A 16,083-nucleotide genomic window follows, 5' to 3' on the forward strand; every position below is an offset into this window, starting at 1 on the left:
ACGACAAACAATATTAAGTTGATCAGAGAAAATCTGAGGAAAGCCCAAGATCGACAGAAAAGTTATGCGGATAAGCGACGAAGAAACCTAGAAATCCAAGTTGGAGATCAAGTTTTCTTGAAATTATCTCCATGGCGAGGTGTTATTCGTTTCGGAAGAAAAGGTAAGTTAAGTCCTAGATATATTGGGCCATATTAGATAACGGAACGAGTGGGACCAGCAGCGTATAGACTTGAGTTGCCAATAGAACTTGCACGAATACATGATGTTTTCCATGTATCCATGTTAAGAAAATATATACCAGATCCATCGCATGTGTTGCAAGATCAACCAGTTGAATTAAAAGAAGATTTCAGTTATGTTGAAGAACCAGTTCAGATTCTCGACAGAAAGGAACAAGTTTTGAGAAACAAAACGATTCAACTCATAAAGGTTTTGTGGAGACATCATGGAGCGGAGGAGGCAACTTGGGAACCAGAATATCAGATGAAGAAGAGCTATCCGATACTTTTCAGTTAAGGACATTCTAAATTTCGAGGACGAAATTTTCTAAAGGGAAGGTAAGTTGTAAACCTGATATTTTCTTGGTTTAATTTCTTTAAATGTGGAAAAAAAAAAGAAAAAGAAAATGGAAATTAAGTGTAAATATAAATATATATATTTATATATTAAATAGTTTTATTAAATTAATTAAAGAAAAGAAAGAAAAGAAAGGACAAAAAGAAGAAAAGGAGAAGAAAATTTCATTTTCTCTTTTCTTCTTCTTCTTCTCTTCCCTTCACCGCCAAGATTTTGAAGACATCCAAGTTCCCTTTATTTTTTTTTCTTTTTTTCTTTTTCCTTCTTCAATTTGCAGAGAACTTCTAAGAGAGAATTTGGAAGAAGAAGAGAAATTTTACTAGAATTTTTAGGTTGAAGAAGAGGAGGAGAACTCAAGCAAAGTGTATCAATGGCTGAATTTTAGTTCATTCTGCACATCACTGGTTTTTAATTCGGTTTGAACTCTTCAAAAGGAATTAAGAGGTGAGATTTACATTTACTGAAAGTTAACTCATTTCTAAACAAACTTTATGAAGAACGTTGGAGCAAATTCGGATATTCATTTGGTGCTTTTTGATGAAGAAAACAGGGCAGTTGGTTTTCACTCGAAATCAGGAGGTCTCTGGTTTTTCTTGTATTTCAGAGTGTATCGGTGGAGTTAGAATCTATATTTGGTATGGTTGGTAAGCTTATTCAATTTACTACAACTTTCATGAAGAAATTGTAAACCAAAAACGACTAAAAATTGGTTAAATTGTAGGAACAAGTTAAAGAGGTCAAGTGCGCGCGATTCTGGAAGTGGTTCTGTTTTGAGGGTTATATGTGTTTATGCACGGGGAATCAGATTTATATGTCTTCGGGTAAGTTTTAGAGGATCTCAAAATGAAGAGTGTGATATAAAGAACACTCATTTTGGTTAAGTATTGAGAAAGTTATAGTCCTTTGAAGTTTATGTTAGAAATCTGGAAATTTTAGAGAATTGTTGAAATAGGAAACCAGAATGTTATGTATATCTTTGGTGAGCGTCATCTTTGGTGAGCGTCATCTTTGGTGCGACATGTTATGTATATCTTTAGGAAACCAGAATGTTTAGGGTTTTAATACTCGGTTGGGTTGTTGGCAGGCCGAGAAGAATTAAACCGAGCTTATAGACCAAGGATCTAGCCCAAGACTGTGAGTGACAAAACCAACTTTGAAATATTTTCCATAACTGTTATTATGATTGAATGCGATAAATGTTTATTTACGAAGCCATGAAAGGTATTCGAATTTCATGACTATTTTCAAGTATACATTTGGAGACTAGATTTCTTAAAGAAATTTATGCTAGCACGTAGATATTAAATGTTTGGAAAGTATTTAAACCACAATATTTTAAGCAAAGCATGAATTAGTATGAAGTTTTGTTTTAAGAACTACAATTTTCCACGAAAGAGCTGAGTAAAGTTCGAGCTTTGTGTAAAATTTATAAGCAGGCATGTTTTAATATTTTATGATGATTTATGAAATTTTCATTAACTACATGACTGAGATCTTGAGCCTGAGGCTAGAGATTACCGTGTGCACACTGGTTAGATTTTGTTGTTGACGTTGAGTGTACTCCGTAACAACGATGCTGTCGTGAGTGCTGGGCAGGCCCCACTACGACAAAGATGATGGGAGTGCTGGGCGGGCCCCACTACATCGTAGTGCTTGTAAACGTTGTTGTACTAGCTGTACCCTACACAACGTAGATTCGTCATGTTAGTTAAAATGCTTCGATATACTTGATATGTCTTGCTAGATTTCAATGATGAACATGCTGAGTATTTAAGGAAGCTATTCTTACTACTACGCATTTACATTTACGACTTGTATAAACAGATTTATATGTGTAAAGTTTTCACGTGCTCTTATCTTTAAATTCATAGTTTCAAACTGAGTCACTCACTGAGCTTCATAGCTCACCCTTTCCAAAATGTTTTACCCATTTTCCAGGTATTGATCGACTTCCCGATTCCTGATAGACGTCCTTAGTCTGCGGAAGCTTCATTATCGATTGCCAGTACGTGTTTTGAGTTGGGCATAAAGTCTGTTGTGTTGTGATGTATATACACCCTTGTATGTTATAGATACTCAACAGTTTGTATAAGCTTTAGGAGCTATAGTTGTGTAAATTTTGTTGGTTATATTTTGATTAAGGTGTCTTTAGGTTTACTCGTGAAATCGGTAAATTTTGAGGTACACTTCATGTATGTGTTTGACTAGCCTAGGATCCGCTGTGTTTTGTGGCATGTACAATAGTTTATATACTAGATTGGCAAGTTCATCATATGAAAGTTTTAAGCAGAGTCGACAGATACAGGTACAGAAAAACGTTGTTCGTCGGCTTCACGCCATCTTTCGGTCTGAGGTAGCAGGTAGTCCGGGAGGGGGTGTGACATGAAATCAGCCCTTAAGAGAGCAATTTCTCAACTGACTCTATCTATAGAGAAGGAGTGAATTCCTTCTTGTGTAGCTATGTTCCAAGCTCCCCAATCAGACAAATCCCCAAAATGGTAGACATATTGAGTCGACTACATAGGCCACTTTCACCCATACAAATCAAAGGATTGCCTTCATAGGCAGGAGTTCACAAGTCACTTAGGATTCAGGTCAAGTCACCTATAGTCATCCTTGTGAAATGTAATCTTAACTAGTAACGGTGTTAATAAGAGAGACTATTCATTTCATGATCCGGTCTTATACAAACTCTTTGTATAGAATACCCCCGCTCTAATGTCTCGACATGAATGATTAGGATCAAATCATTTGTAGCACTTTAAAACAATTGTAACAACTACAAAGCATGCCGTATTCGTAGTGTCACCAGGATAAGGTATCCAGCCTTATCCATTTACTACAGACCATTTAGGTTATCACTTAAACATGATCCACTTGTATGTCTCCACATACATGTTTAGGTTAAAAAAGATAACCTTGGATGTTAGTTTATTGATTTTGTGGGTTAATGCAACTAAATGTCAAATAAAATAAAACACTTTATTTTATTAGATAAATAAAAAGTTTGTATAATATATACAATTACAAACTAAAAGACCACGAGATTTAGGGCATAAACCCCAACAAGAATTCTGTAAGTTCATTTTGGGAAATAATATAATATATGATGATGCATTATAATATAAAGTTTGTACTTTAATTAAACATTATAATATAAATTTTTTTTCGATATAATTTAATCAGAGAATAAAATATTTTAATAAGTTCAAATATTAATTTAATGTGACCAAGATTCTTATTAAATCTATAGGTTAATTTAATATCTATATGATACACATTAAAACTATTGGTTATTTGAGAAATATATATATACGAATATATGATTCAAATATGTTAATTTATAATAGGATTAGATGTAATTAGGGTAAAATTGATCCAATTTTCGCTGGGCATGTCTACCGTATCCTTATAAAATATTAATTTCATGTGAATTAGCTTCGAATTAAAACTATATATTATGAAAGGAATACATATGCGAATATGATTCAACACGGACTAAAAAAGAAAAAAGCTACATGTTTGACTTGTACATTGATGGTAATAATTTATATCGGTTCAACGGGGACATGAAAGAGATAAGAATGAAACTCTTTTAATTTTTATTTTTATTTCTTAAAGAAACTTCCTTCTGCTTTTGTTTACTTTATTTTACATTTAATGTGAAAACATGTGCATGCTTTATATAAATATACTAATATTTAAACTCTGGAGCATTCTTGTTCCATGGAAAGCAAGTAACGGAGGTTTCAGAGTGTTGTAAACATGGGCCACTTGTATAAACGAGCCATCTACAATTCGTGCAAGTCTTTCCATCTCTTTTAAAGTCATAAATGGTGAAGTAGTGGGGTTGACCTTTAACCCATTCGAAGACGCAGTAAAATAATGTCGTTCCCCAGATGTTGGGTCTAAAGTTAAATGAGTAACTTTTATCTGATGATACGACATTAACTCCTAGGTCATCTTGCTTGGATCTACAATGAATGCCCAACAGAGGGCCACCCACTTCGTTAACAATAGTGACTGTAGTTTTCGGTAAAAGTGAGATCAATTCATCTGTGGCACTCAAGCTAATGGGTAGCAACAAGAACATTGAGAATGCATGTGCTAAAAAATGAGTTTATTACTTAGGTAAGAAAATATTGAAAATGGGATAAAACTAAAAGTTAGAAACTGAATCAAATATTTAAAAGAAAAAAATACAAAATTTATCAGGTGAAAAATATTTAATTCACTAAGCCCAATCCAGGTGGGGTGTTGAGCAAGCTAAATGATGTCCCTAGAATTCAAAATGTCCAAAACACATTCTGAATCTCGTCTTTGGTACATGTAACTTCTTAATTCCTAGTTGATGATAATTTAATTTCAAATCAATCTTAGAGAAAAAAGAGGTATCCTCTACCTTAGTAAACAAGTCACCCAATCTCACGCCTAGCCCCACTAGTCACTTCCTGCGACCAGAAGGAGACGTGCTACCTGGATACCCAATGGGTACCTCTCCGCTAGATAACAAGTTAAATGCCTAGTAAGCAGAACTTCTCAAACAAATCTCTAACACAAAGTTCCAAATTTGGACTTAGGATTACAACTTTACACGTGTCCCCTTACCGCCTTAACATACCATGTTACCAAATCCAAGCTCGACACATAAACCAACGTTCGACTTAAGATTAGACATCCCCTCGTGATGCTAACCTTATCTTTTCGAGAACCTAAACTCTCATTCACCTTCTCCTTCTCAATAGACTAAACTCTTTTTCTCACCTTCTTCTTTCCTGGCTTCTCTCTCCCACGATAGACTACAACCACCTACTTCTTTTCTGACTTTATTTCCCATTACTCAACTAGATTGTCAACCCTCCTTGCGATAAAATTCATTTGACGCGATGTCTTGTTTTATTCTCATTACTTCCATATTTGAAGCAACGATCCCTATAGAATAAATTGAAGAAAATCCATTCATTAGACTATATTGAGAAAACATTTTTTTTCTTCTTATCTCAATAAAGTGAGAAATTAGTACAATTGCTCAAAATCTGTCGTCGTATAAAAAAATCTTAAAAACAAATCTTTTATATTGGAGTAGGCAAATCTAAATGATCTTATAAAAAAAAAATAAACAATCGTGTAGAAAAATCTAAACGATTGTCTACCAAAACAAATTTAAAAAAATCATCTAGCCATATCTAAATGATCGTGTACCAAAGAATATTCAAAAAATAAATGATCGTGTACCAAAAGAATCTTGAAAAATTCCTTTAGCCAAATCTAAACGATCGTGTACCAAATTTCGAAAAAACAATCATTCGATCAAATCTAGCCAAATCTAAATGACCAAATCTAAAAGATCGTGTAACCAAATCTAAATGATAGTTTAACGAATTTAAATGAATTAAACGATTGAATTGAAAAAAAATAAATCATTTAGATTTGGCCATCCAAATATAAACGACCAAATCCAAACGATCGTGTAGAAAATAATAGCCAAATCTAAACGATCGTGTACCAAATATATTATGCGAATTTTTTAAGGCATGGTTGATAGGACATTTTTTGTATTTTCCATTGTGGGCCCGTGGGCTTTTTTCATTTTCGAAACTGTCGTATACAGTGTAAATATTTTGCCGAGTTGTTATATTTTTTAAAAAGACATGGATATTTAAGCAATAAATAAGATGTGATATAATATCAATAGGAACGAAGTAAATAAATAAACATAATAAAATAAATAAAATACATAAATATAAAGGCAACAAACATAACAAATAAATAAACAAGCATATTAAGCAATAAATAAAAAAAATGTAGGAAGTACGTAAATCTAAAAAGAAATAAAATATGATAGAGTAAAAAAAAATATTAAGTAACAAATAAACAAATAAGTAATAATAAAAAGATACTAAATTAATAATAATAATGCTAAAAGCAAAAAGAAGTCACAAATATATAAAAAAACATCAATGAGACAAATATACTATCTTTTTTTTTTAAAGAAAACTTAAAAATTAGAACTTATGAAGAAAAGAAAAGTGGATTAACATAAATACACACCACATAAACATTGAGAGCCAGAGATAAACAAGCACCTCATGACGAAAAGAGAGCTGGAGGCCAATGATAAACAATTGGGATCACAACAAAATAAACTGTTGGGGGCTAGGGATAAACCAACGCAATATGAAGAAATAAGAATGTTGGAGGCCAAGGATAAACAAGCGCCATCACAACAAAATAAAATGCTGGGGGCGAGGGATAAACAAGCAAATTCACAACAAAAGTGTGAAGGGCTAGGGATAAAAAAGTGTCGCTGACAAAAGTGAGAACGTTGGAGTCCAGGGATAAACAAGCACCACCACAGCAAAAGTGTCAAGGGTCAGGGATAAATGAATGCCACATGACAAAAGAAAGCTAGAAGCCATGGATAAACAAGTGCCATCACATCTAAAAATGACATAAACACTACAAAACGCAATTTCAAGCCATCAAAAGGCATATGTAAACATAAGTTATGCATGAGCATATTAATTAAACCATCACTTTCTTTTGTACTCCCAAAAGGCTAAAGTACAAAAGAACTCATAAGAGTCTTGAGTAATATTAGTTTATATATGCTTTTGAAAAAGGGTCCACCATAAATATGATATACGGATAGATACAACCCTTTAGAACAGTGAAAAGAGGTAAAAGCCCGATAAACAAAATCTGTGAAAAATGCTACTTCTTCAATGCATAATACTTCTTCAGAACGTTTGCACTTAATGGGGTAGGCAAATCATTCCCATCCATGCTTGTTAGGATCAAAGCTCAACCAGAGAATGCCTATTTTTATATGTATGGATCCTCATAATTAGGAGTCCACCTTCCTTTATGATCTTTTAAATATGGTAGGATCCTTTTTAAGACCAAATTTCGTTCCAAAAAACAATGTCGCTAAATCTTCCTATCATATGCACGAGTCATTTTCTTCTGATACAGCCGTCCTCTACACAATGCAGTCAACCATCTATCTTCTGTGAGATATAACCTCTCATACCTCGCCTGTGTCCACTCAGCTTTTTTGAGCTCTACTTCTTTGACTATCCTAAGGGATGACAATTCGACCTCGATAGGCAAAACAACTTCAACACTATACACCAACGAGAATAGAGTTGTGCATATTTGATGTGCGAACTGACGTTCGATAACCATGTAATGCAAATGGTAACATCTTATTTCAATCTTTATACGTGACAATCATCTTCTCGATAATTTTTCTGATATTTTTCTTTTACCGCTCCACTGCTCCATTTGTCTTAAGGCAATATGAGGTAGAATTAGAATGCTTGATTTTGAACTGATCACATAAATCTTCCATTAACTTACTATTTAAATTCTTTGCATTATTGGTGATTATACATTCAGGCAGGCCATACCAACATATAATACCTTTTCGTATGAATTTGACAACAGCTTGCTTAGTGACACTCTTGTACGATGCAACTTCAACCCATTTAGTAAAATAATCTATGGCTACCAAAATGAATCGATGACCATTAGATGCCTTTGGTTCAATTGGCTCAGTTACATCCATTCTCCACATAGAGAATGGCCACGGGACCGTTAATACATGTAGGGGCGAAGCTAAAGCATGGATTCTATCAACGTATATTTGACATTAATGAAATTTTCTTGCGTACTTGATGCAATCTGATTCATAGTCAACCAATAAAAACCAGCACGCAAAATTTGTCTTTCCATCATGTGTCGATTTATATGTGCTCCGCAAACTCCCTCGTGAACTTCTTCTAAAATAATGTTGGCTTCTGAAGCATCCATACATCTCAGAAGAATCATATCATAATTTCTCTTGTACAATACTTCTTCGCTAAGAAAGAAACTCACAGCCAACTGGTTTTCCATCAGGCTTCTACTCAATCTCGTGCAATACTCTAATCCTTCACGCTTTTTAATTTTTATAGGCTGAATTTCCTCGTCGTTAGCCACATTAAACATGGCAGATAGAGTAGCCAATGCATTTGTTACTTGATTACTTTCACGTGGAACATGCTTGAATGTGATTGACTTGAAAGTTTGAGCAAAGTCTCGAATGTACTTGTTATAGGGAATCAATTTAGAGTCTCTTGTCTCCTATTCCCTATTGAGTAGATGTATTACTAAGAGAGAATCCCCATAAACTTGCAACTTCTTAATCTTCATGTCATAGACCATTTGAACTCTCATACTGCATTCTTCATATTCAGCCATGTTATTTATGCAATAAAAGTACAACTTACAGTTAGAGGATACAATTTTCCATAAGAAGATGTTAGAATATCCCATACAACATGTTTTCGACTCTGTTGAATTCATTAACATGATAAACTTGTTCATATAGTATAAAAACTATTATACATGCAACACAACACAGCGGAACCTAGACTAATCATAAACATACAAAAAGTGTAGCCCGCAAAGAACTGATTGTGCAAGTAAACCTGAAGACACCTTAACCAAAACATAACCCACAAAGGTTTATACAACCGCAACTCCTAAAACTTACCCAAACTATAGAGTATCTATATCATACAAAGACATATACATCATAACACAACAGACTTTATGCATAACTCTAACCACGTACTGGCAATCGATATTGGACCTGCAGCAGACTAAGGCAGTCTATCAGGCATCAGAAACTCGATCTCTACCTGGAAAGTGGGTAAAACTGTAACGCCCCGAATTTTCGAGGTAAATTTTATCATTTTGTGTGATTTTTTAGGAAATTTAAAATATTGGTGTAAATTCTCGATTTCCTTCGAAGAGGGTAGAAAAAAAGAAAAAGAAATTTAGGAATACGAATCTCTTTAAATTTAATATTTTGTAAATTGGTATAATAATAATATAATTATGATTTATTATTATCATTATTATTAATATTATGTATTATTATTATAATTTAATATTAATATAAGTATTATTTAATATTAATAATAATATTATTATTTAATATTATATGCATTATTTAATATTATTTTTATTATTCAATGTTAATATTATTTTATATTATTATTCTTTTATATTATTATATATATATATATATATATATATATATATATATACTTTTTTGAAAAAGAACCTTAGCCGCGCGCGCGACACCCCCCCCCAGCCGCTCCATCCTCCTCTTCTTCCTACATCGTCCGACAGCCGCCGTCTCCATCCTTTCTCCTCCATTCGTGTCTCCACCTCCGTCCGCGCGTCCTCGCCTGCCTTCACGAAGCCAACGCCACGCCGTTCTTCTTCTTTTTCTCTTCAGCTTCTTCACTCGACGAACGCAGCCATCATCCACGCGTTTGCGTCGTCTGCCATCTTTGTAGTCGCACATCACCGACGGAATCCCCGAATCGGCGTCCGTCCGTCTGCAGCCGACGTCTCTCTCTCTCTCTCTTCGTCTCTGCCACCACCGGCGGCTTCTCCCTCCTCATCTCGTGTTCCCGACGCAGACAGAACACCGAGGGGAGCTGCTCTCTTCTGCCGTCGTTGTCGGGTGGAGAAAGGATTTGAACCCGAGCTGGGAATTGAAACCGACCCGAGAACCCGCTTCCAGTCCGACCCGTGATGCAAGCCACAAATCCGAGTTGAGTCGAAGACTGAGCCAAGCCGCGAGCCGGGTCAAGCTGAAGACCGAGCCGAGCCGCGAGCTGAGTCACGCCGAGTTGAGTCGCGAGCCGAGTCAAGCCGAGTTGAGCCGCGAGCCGAGCCGTGAGCCGAGCCAAGCCGAGGGTGAGTCGCGCCGAGCCGAGGGTGAGCCGAGCCACCTAAGTCATATTTTTTCTCCCTCCACTTCGAGTCACGGTGAGTCTTCGGTAAGGATCATTTTGGTAATTTACCCAATGTTGCTATAACCGTTTCGAGTTTGAATATTGGAGTAAGACTGGGTCCTATCCTTCGTTCCTTGAAGGTGGTAGGGGTTTGACGCTCAAGTTCATGGTCCCACGGCAAGTTCATTTGGGAATAGTTCTCTTTACTCGGGTAAGTCGACGTTGTCGTTTCGAATGATTTAAAAAGGTGACTTTTACTGGTGTCATCATTTAAACACTTGTGTTTTCGTTTAGGTGGATCTGTTGAGCGTGGACTCGATCGAGGGGCATAACCAAGTATCAGGTAAGGGTTTTCCTACTACTGGACCTCGGATCGAGGCTGGAAACGTAGTAATCCACAGAGGATTACACGTTAGTAACTGTACTGAATAAATGGAAGTATGTTTGACTTTTAAGTATCATTGCTATGCTCTTGTCTGATGTGAAGGTAACGTGACCGCTAGTTGTAGCTTGTGTGCCATCGGGTGTAAGGAGTTGTTTACGGATAGACACCGATGCCCGGATGTTCGGTATATTGTAGTTATGTTAATGGGCTACGTTGTGGATTAGAATTGTATGTCGATGGACTTTAAAGTTTTACGATTAGGTATGTGGTAGTCTTTTGTCTGGACATTGATCATGGAGTTTGGTCGTGGAAGGTTTGAGTTATGTTGAAGAACCAGTTCAGATTCTCGATAGAAAGGAACAAGTTTTGAGAAACAAAACGATTCCACTCATAAAGGTTTTGTGGAGACATCATGGAGCGGAGGAGGCAACTTGGGAACCAGAATATCAGATGAAGACGAGATATCCGATACTTTTCAGTTAAGGACATTCTAAATTTCAAGGACGAAATTTTCTAAAGGGAAGGTAAGTTGTAAACCTGATATTTTCTTGGTTTAATTTCTTTAAATGTAGAAAGAAAAAAAGAAATAGAAAATAGAAATTAAGTGTATATATATATATATATATATATATATATATATATATTTATTTATTTATATATTAAATAGTTTTATTAAATAAAGTAAAGAAAATAAAGAAAAGAAAGGATAAAAAGAAGAAAAGGAGAAGAAAATTTCATTTTTTCTTTTCTTCTTCTTCTTCTCTTCGCTTCACCGCCATGATTTTTGAAGACATCCAACTTCCATTTGTTTTTTCTTTTTCCTTCTTCAATTTGCAGAGAACTTCTAAGAGAGAGTTTGGAAGAAGAAGAGAAATTTTACTAGAATTTTGAGGTTGAAGAAGAGGAGGAGAACTCAAGCAAAGTGTATCCATGGCTGAATTTTAGTTCATTCTGCAGATCACTGGTTTTTAATTGGGTTTGACCTCTTCAAAAGGAATTAAGAGGTGAGATTTACATTTACTAAAAGTTAACTCATTTTCAAACAAACTTTACGAAGAACGTTAGAGCAAATTCGGATATTGATTTGGTGCTTTTTGATGAAGAAAACAGGGCAGTTGGTTTTCACTCGAAATCAGGAGGTCTCTGGTTTTTCTTGTATTTCAGAGTGTATCGGTGGAATTAAAATCTCTATTTTGTATGGTTGGAAAGCTTATTCAATTTAATACAACTTTCATAAAGAAATCGTAAACCAAAAACGACTAAAAATTAGTTAAATTGTAGGGACAAGTTAAAGAGGTCGTGTGCGCGCGATTCTGGAAGTGGTTCTATTTTGAGGGTTATATGTGTTTATGCACGGGGAATCAGATTTATATGTCTTCAGGTAAGTTTTATAGGATCTCAAAATGAAGATTTTGATATAAAGAATACTCATTTTGGTTAAGTATTGAGAAAGTTATAGTCCTTTGAAGTTTATGTTAGAAATCTTAAGCTTTGTTTTCGTGAGCGTCATCTTTGGTGCGACATGTTATGTATATCTTTAGGAAACCAGAATGTTTAGAGTTTTAATACTCGGTTGGGTTGTTGGCAGGCCGAGAAGAATTAAACCGAGCTTATAGACCAAGGATCTAGCCCAAGACTGTGAGTGACAAAACTAACTTTGAAATATTTTCCATAATTGTTATTATGATTGAATGCGATAAATGTTTATTTACGAAGCCATTAAAGGTATTCGAATTTCATGACTATTTTCAAGTATACATTTGGAGACTAGATTTCTTAAAGAAATTTATGCTAGCACGTAGATATTAAATGTTTGGAAAGTATTTAAACAACAATATTTTAACCAAAGCATGAATTAGTATGAAGTTTTGTTTTAAGAACTACAATTTTCCACGAAAGAGCTGAGTAAAGTTCGAGCTTTATGTAAAATTATAAGCAGGCATGATTTAATATTTTAAGATGATTTATGAAATTTTCATTAACTACATGACTGAGATCTTGAGCCTGAGGCTAGAGATTACCGTGTGCACACTGGTTAGATTCCGTTGTTGACGTTGAGTGTACTCCGATGCTGTCGTGAGTGCTGGGCAGGCCCCACTACGACAAAGACGATGGGAGTGCTGGGCGGGCCCTACTACATCGTAGTGCTTGTAAACGTTGTTGTACTAGGTGTACCCTACACCACGTAGATTCGTCGTGTTAGGTAAAATGCTTTGATATACTTGATATGCTTTGCTAGATTTCAATGATGAACATGCTGAGTATTTAAGGAAGCTATTCTTACTACTACGCATTTACATTTACGACTTGTATAAACAGATTTATATGTGTAAAGTTTTCACGTGCTCTTATCTTTAAATTCATAGTTTTAAACTGAGTCACTCACCGAGCTTCATAGCTCACCCTTTACAAAATGTTTTACCCATTTTCCAGGTATTGATCGACTTCCCGGTGCCTGATAGACGTCCTTAGTCTGCGGAAGCTTCATTATCGATTGTCAGTACGTGTTTTGAGTTCGGCATAGAGTCTGTTGTGTTGTAATGTATATACACCCTTGTATGTTATAGATACTCAAAAGTTTGTATAAGCTTTAGGAGCTATAGTTGTGTAAATTTTGTTGGTTATATTTTGATTAAGGTGCTTTAAGTCTATCCGTGAAATCGGTAAATTTTGAGGTACACTTCATGTATGTGTTTGACTAGCTGTGTTTGACTAGCCTAGGATCTGCTGTGTTTTGTGGCATGTACAATAGTTTATATACTAGATTGGCAAGTTCATCACATGAAAGTTTTAAGCAGAGTCGACAGATACAGGTACAAAAAAGCGTTGTTCGTCGGCTTCACGCCATCTTTCGATCTAAGGTAGCAGGTAGTCCGGGAGGGGGTGTGACACTCCACTTCGGGTCACGGTGAGTCTTCGGTAAGGATCATTTTGGTAATTTACCCAATGTTGCTATAACCGTTTCGAGTTTGAATATTGGAGTAAGACTGGGTCCTATCTTTCATTCCTTGAAGGTGATAGGGGTTTGACGCTCAAGTTCACGGTCCCACGGCAAGTTCATTTGGGAATAGCTCCCTTTACTCGGGTAAGCCGACGTTGTCGTTTCGGATGATTTAAAAAGGTGACTTATACTGGTGTCATCGTTTAAACCCTTGTGTTTTCGTTTAGGTGGATCTGTTGAGCGTGGACTCGATTGAGGGGCATAACCAAGTATCAGGTAAGGGTTTTCCTACTACTGGACCTCGGATCGAGGCTGGAAACGTAGTAATCCAGAGGGGATTACACGTTAGTAACTGTACTAAATAAATGGATGTATGTTTGACTTTTAAGTATCGTTGCTATGCTCTTGTCTGATGTGAAGGTAACGTGACCGCTAGTTGTAGCTTGTGTGCCATCGGGAGTAAGGAGTTGGTCGTGGAAGGACGGTGAGTCCGATTTTGATTGACTAGTTGACTGGATCTAGGGATATCGCAATGGTGTGTGAATTGGAAACGCATATAGCAACTGAGGATGTAGTTGTTTAAACCTATACTATCTGACTGGCGAAGCCTATGGCGAAATTGTAATATGAATGTTGTTGGGGTACGACTGTTGTAGACGGTTTAGTATGGAATGAGGGGTAACGGTTAGCTTCATCTATGGGGTAGTGTACCTTACGGATAGGTGTATCCTTCGGGATCACTAGACTGATACGTGCATCCTTCGGGATCACTAGACTGATACGTGCATCCTTCGGGAGCACTAGACTGATATGTGCATCCTTCGGGAGCACTAGACTGATATGTGCATCCCTCGGGATCACTAGACTGATAGGTGTATCTTTCGGGATCACTAGACTGATACTTGCATCTTTCGGGATCACGAGACTGATGTGTGCGTTCTACGAAACCACTAGACTGTTATGTAGGGTACCCCTGAATAGGAAGTTAACTGTTGTTTCCTAACGGGCCCAGTAGTGGGTCCCTTACTGGATATATTTTATACTCACCCTTTCTCTTCTTTAACTTTACAGGTAAGGGTACAGCGAGGGGTAGACCGACGAGGGGCAAGAAGGATGCGTGAAGGCCATATGGATGCGTCTGGTTTTCTTTATGCTTCCGCTGATGTATTTTGTTAGAATATTTGGTTTTGTGATTGTGAGTTTGATGACTTGAGTATTGTATTTGAAACTCTCGTGACTGTGATTTAAAATAGGGTCCGAAACTGTTTTTGTAATATTTCTAACGTTTTTAATGAATCGTAACCGGTCCGTTATGAGTTTTTTTTATCTTTTGTGGTCGAGTCATGGTACTGAGTAGTGACCTCAGCTTAGTCCGGAAAGTTGGGTCGTTACAAAAACATTTTGGAAGAGTAAGCTATAAAGCTCAGTAAGTGACTACTCAGTTTAAAACTATAAATTTAAAGGGAAGAGCACGTGAAAGCCTACATATATAAATCTATTTATAAAGTCGTAAATATTAACATATAATAGTAAGAATAGCTTTCTCAAATACTCAGTATGTACATCATCGAAATCTTGCAAGGCATATCAAGTATATCAAAATATTTTAACCCACACGACAAATCTACGTGGTGTAGCGCATGCCAAGTACAACCAACGTTTACAAGCTCTACAATGTAGTAGGGCCTGCCCAGTACTTACGATAGCATCGTTGTCACGGAGTACACTCAACGTCAACAACGAAACTTAACCTACGTGCACATGGTACCGCATAGCTTCGGGTTCAGATACCTCAGTCATGTAGTTAATGGAAATATCATAAGACATATGAAAACATTAAAACATGCATGCTATCTTTATCTCTCGTAAAGCTTGAGCTTACTTAGATTTTTCGTGAAAAGTTGTAGTTCTTAAAACAAAACTTGGTAACTCATGCTTTGATTGAAACGCAGTGGTTCAAATACTTTCAAGACATTTGTTAATCACGTATTAGCATAAGTTTTCATTAAGAAGCGTAGTCTTGAAACACATACTTGAAAATAATTATGGAATTCAAATGATTTTCATAGCTTCATAATTAAACATATACAGTAGTCAATCATAAAAAATAATTAGGAAGAAATATTTTCAAAACTAGTTTTGTCACTCACAGTCTTAGATTAGTTTCCCCCGTGTGTAAATTCGACCTATTTTGTCTTAGCCTGTCAAACAACCAGATCGAGTATTAGAATCCTAAATATTGTGATCTTCAAATTTTATTCCACACATTTCTCAAAATTCCGAGTATTAGACTAAGGATAACGCTTAAGAAGTCTAACTTTAAGAAATAAAACCATATTCCACACATTTCTAAAAATTTTCCAGATTCGCAGCACGACATT

The 16,083-nt window shown here is 35.9% G+C and overlaps 1 long non-coding RNA gene across 4 annotated transcripts; it reads left to right on the top strand.

Annotated features, from left to right (window-relative positions):
* The first annotated feature begins 792 nt into the window (after positions 1-792).
* LOC127149354 (uncharacterized) lies at positions 793-15,021 on the top strand. 4 transcript variants are annotated; one of them, XR_007820854.1, is made up of 8 exons: positions 793-1,023; positions 11,865-11,961; positions 12,043-12,142; positions 12,350-12,964; positions 13,195-13,680; positions 13,776-13,846; positions 13,930-13,978; positions 14,774-15,021. It is a non-coding gene; the product is annotated as an uncharacterized LOC127149354 (long non-coding RNA). The 4 variants fall into 4 exon arrangements; XR_007820853.1 differs by having other exon boundaries at positions 11,865-11,956; XR_007820852.1 differs by having other exon boundaries at positions 11,872-11,961.
* The last annotated feature ends 1,062 nt before the right edge of the window (positions 15,022-16,083 follow it).

This window comes from Cucumis melo, chromosome 5 (assembly GCF_025177605.1).
Source record: "Cucumis melo cultivar AY chromosome 5, USDA_Cmelo_AY_1.0, whole genome shotgun sequence".
Lineage (NCBI taxonomy): Eukaryota > Viridiplantae > Streptophyta > Magnoliopsida > Cucurbitales > Cucurbitaceae > Cucumis > Cucumis melo.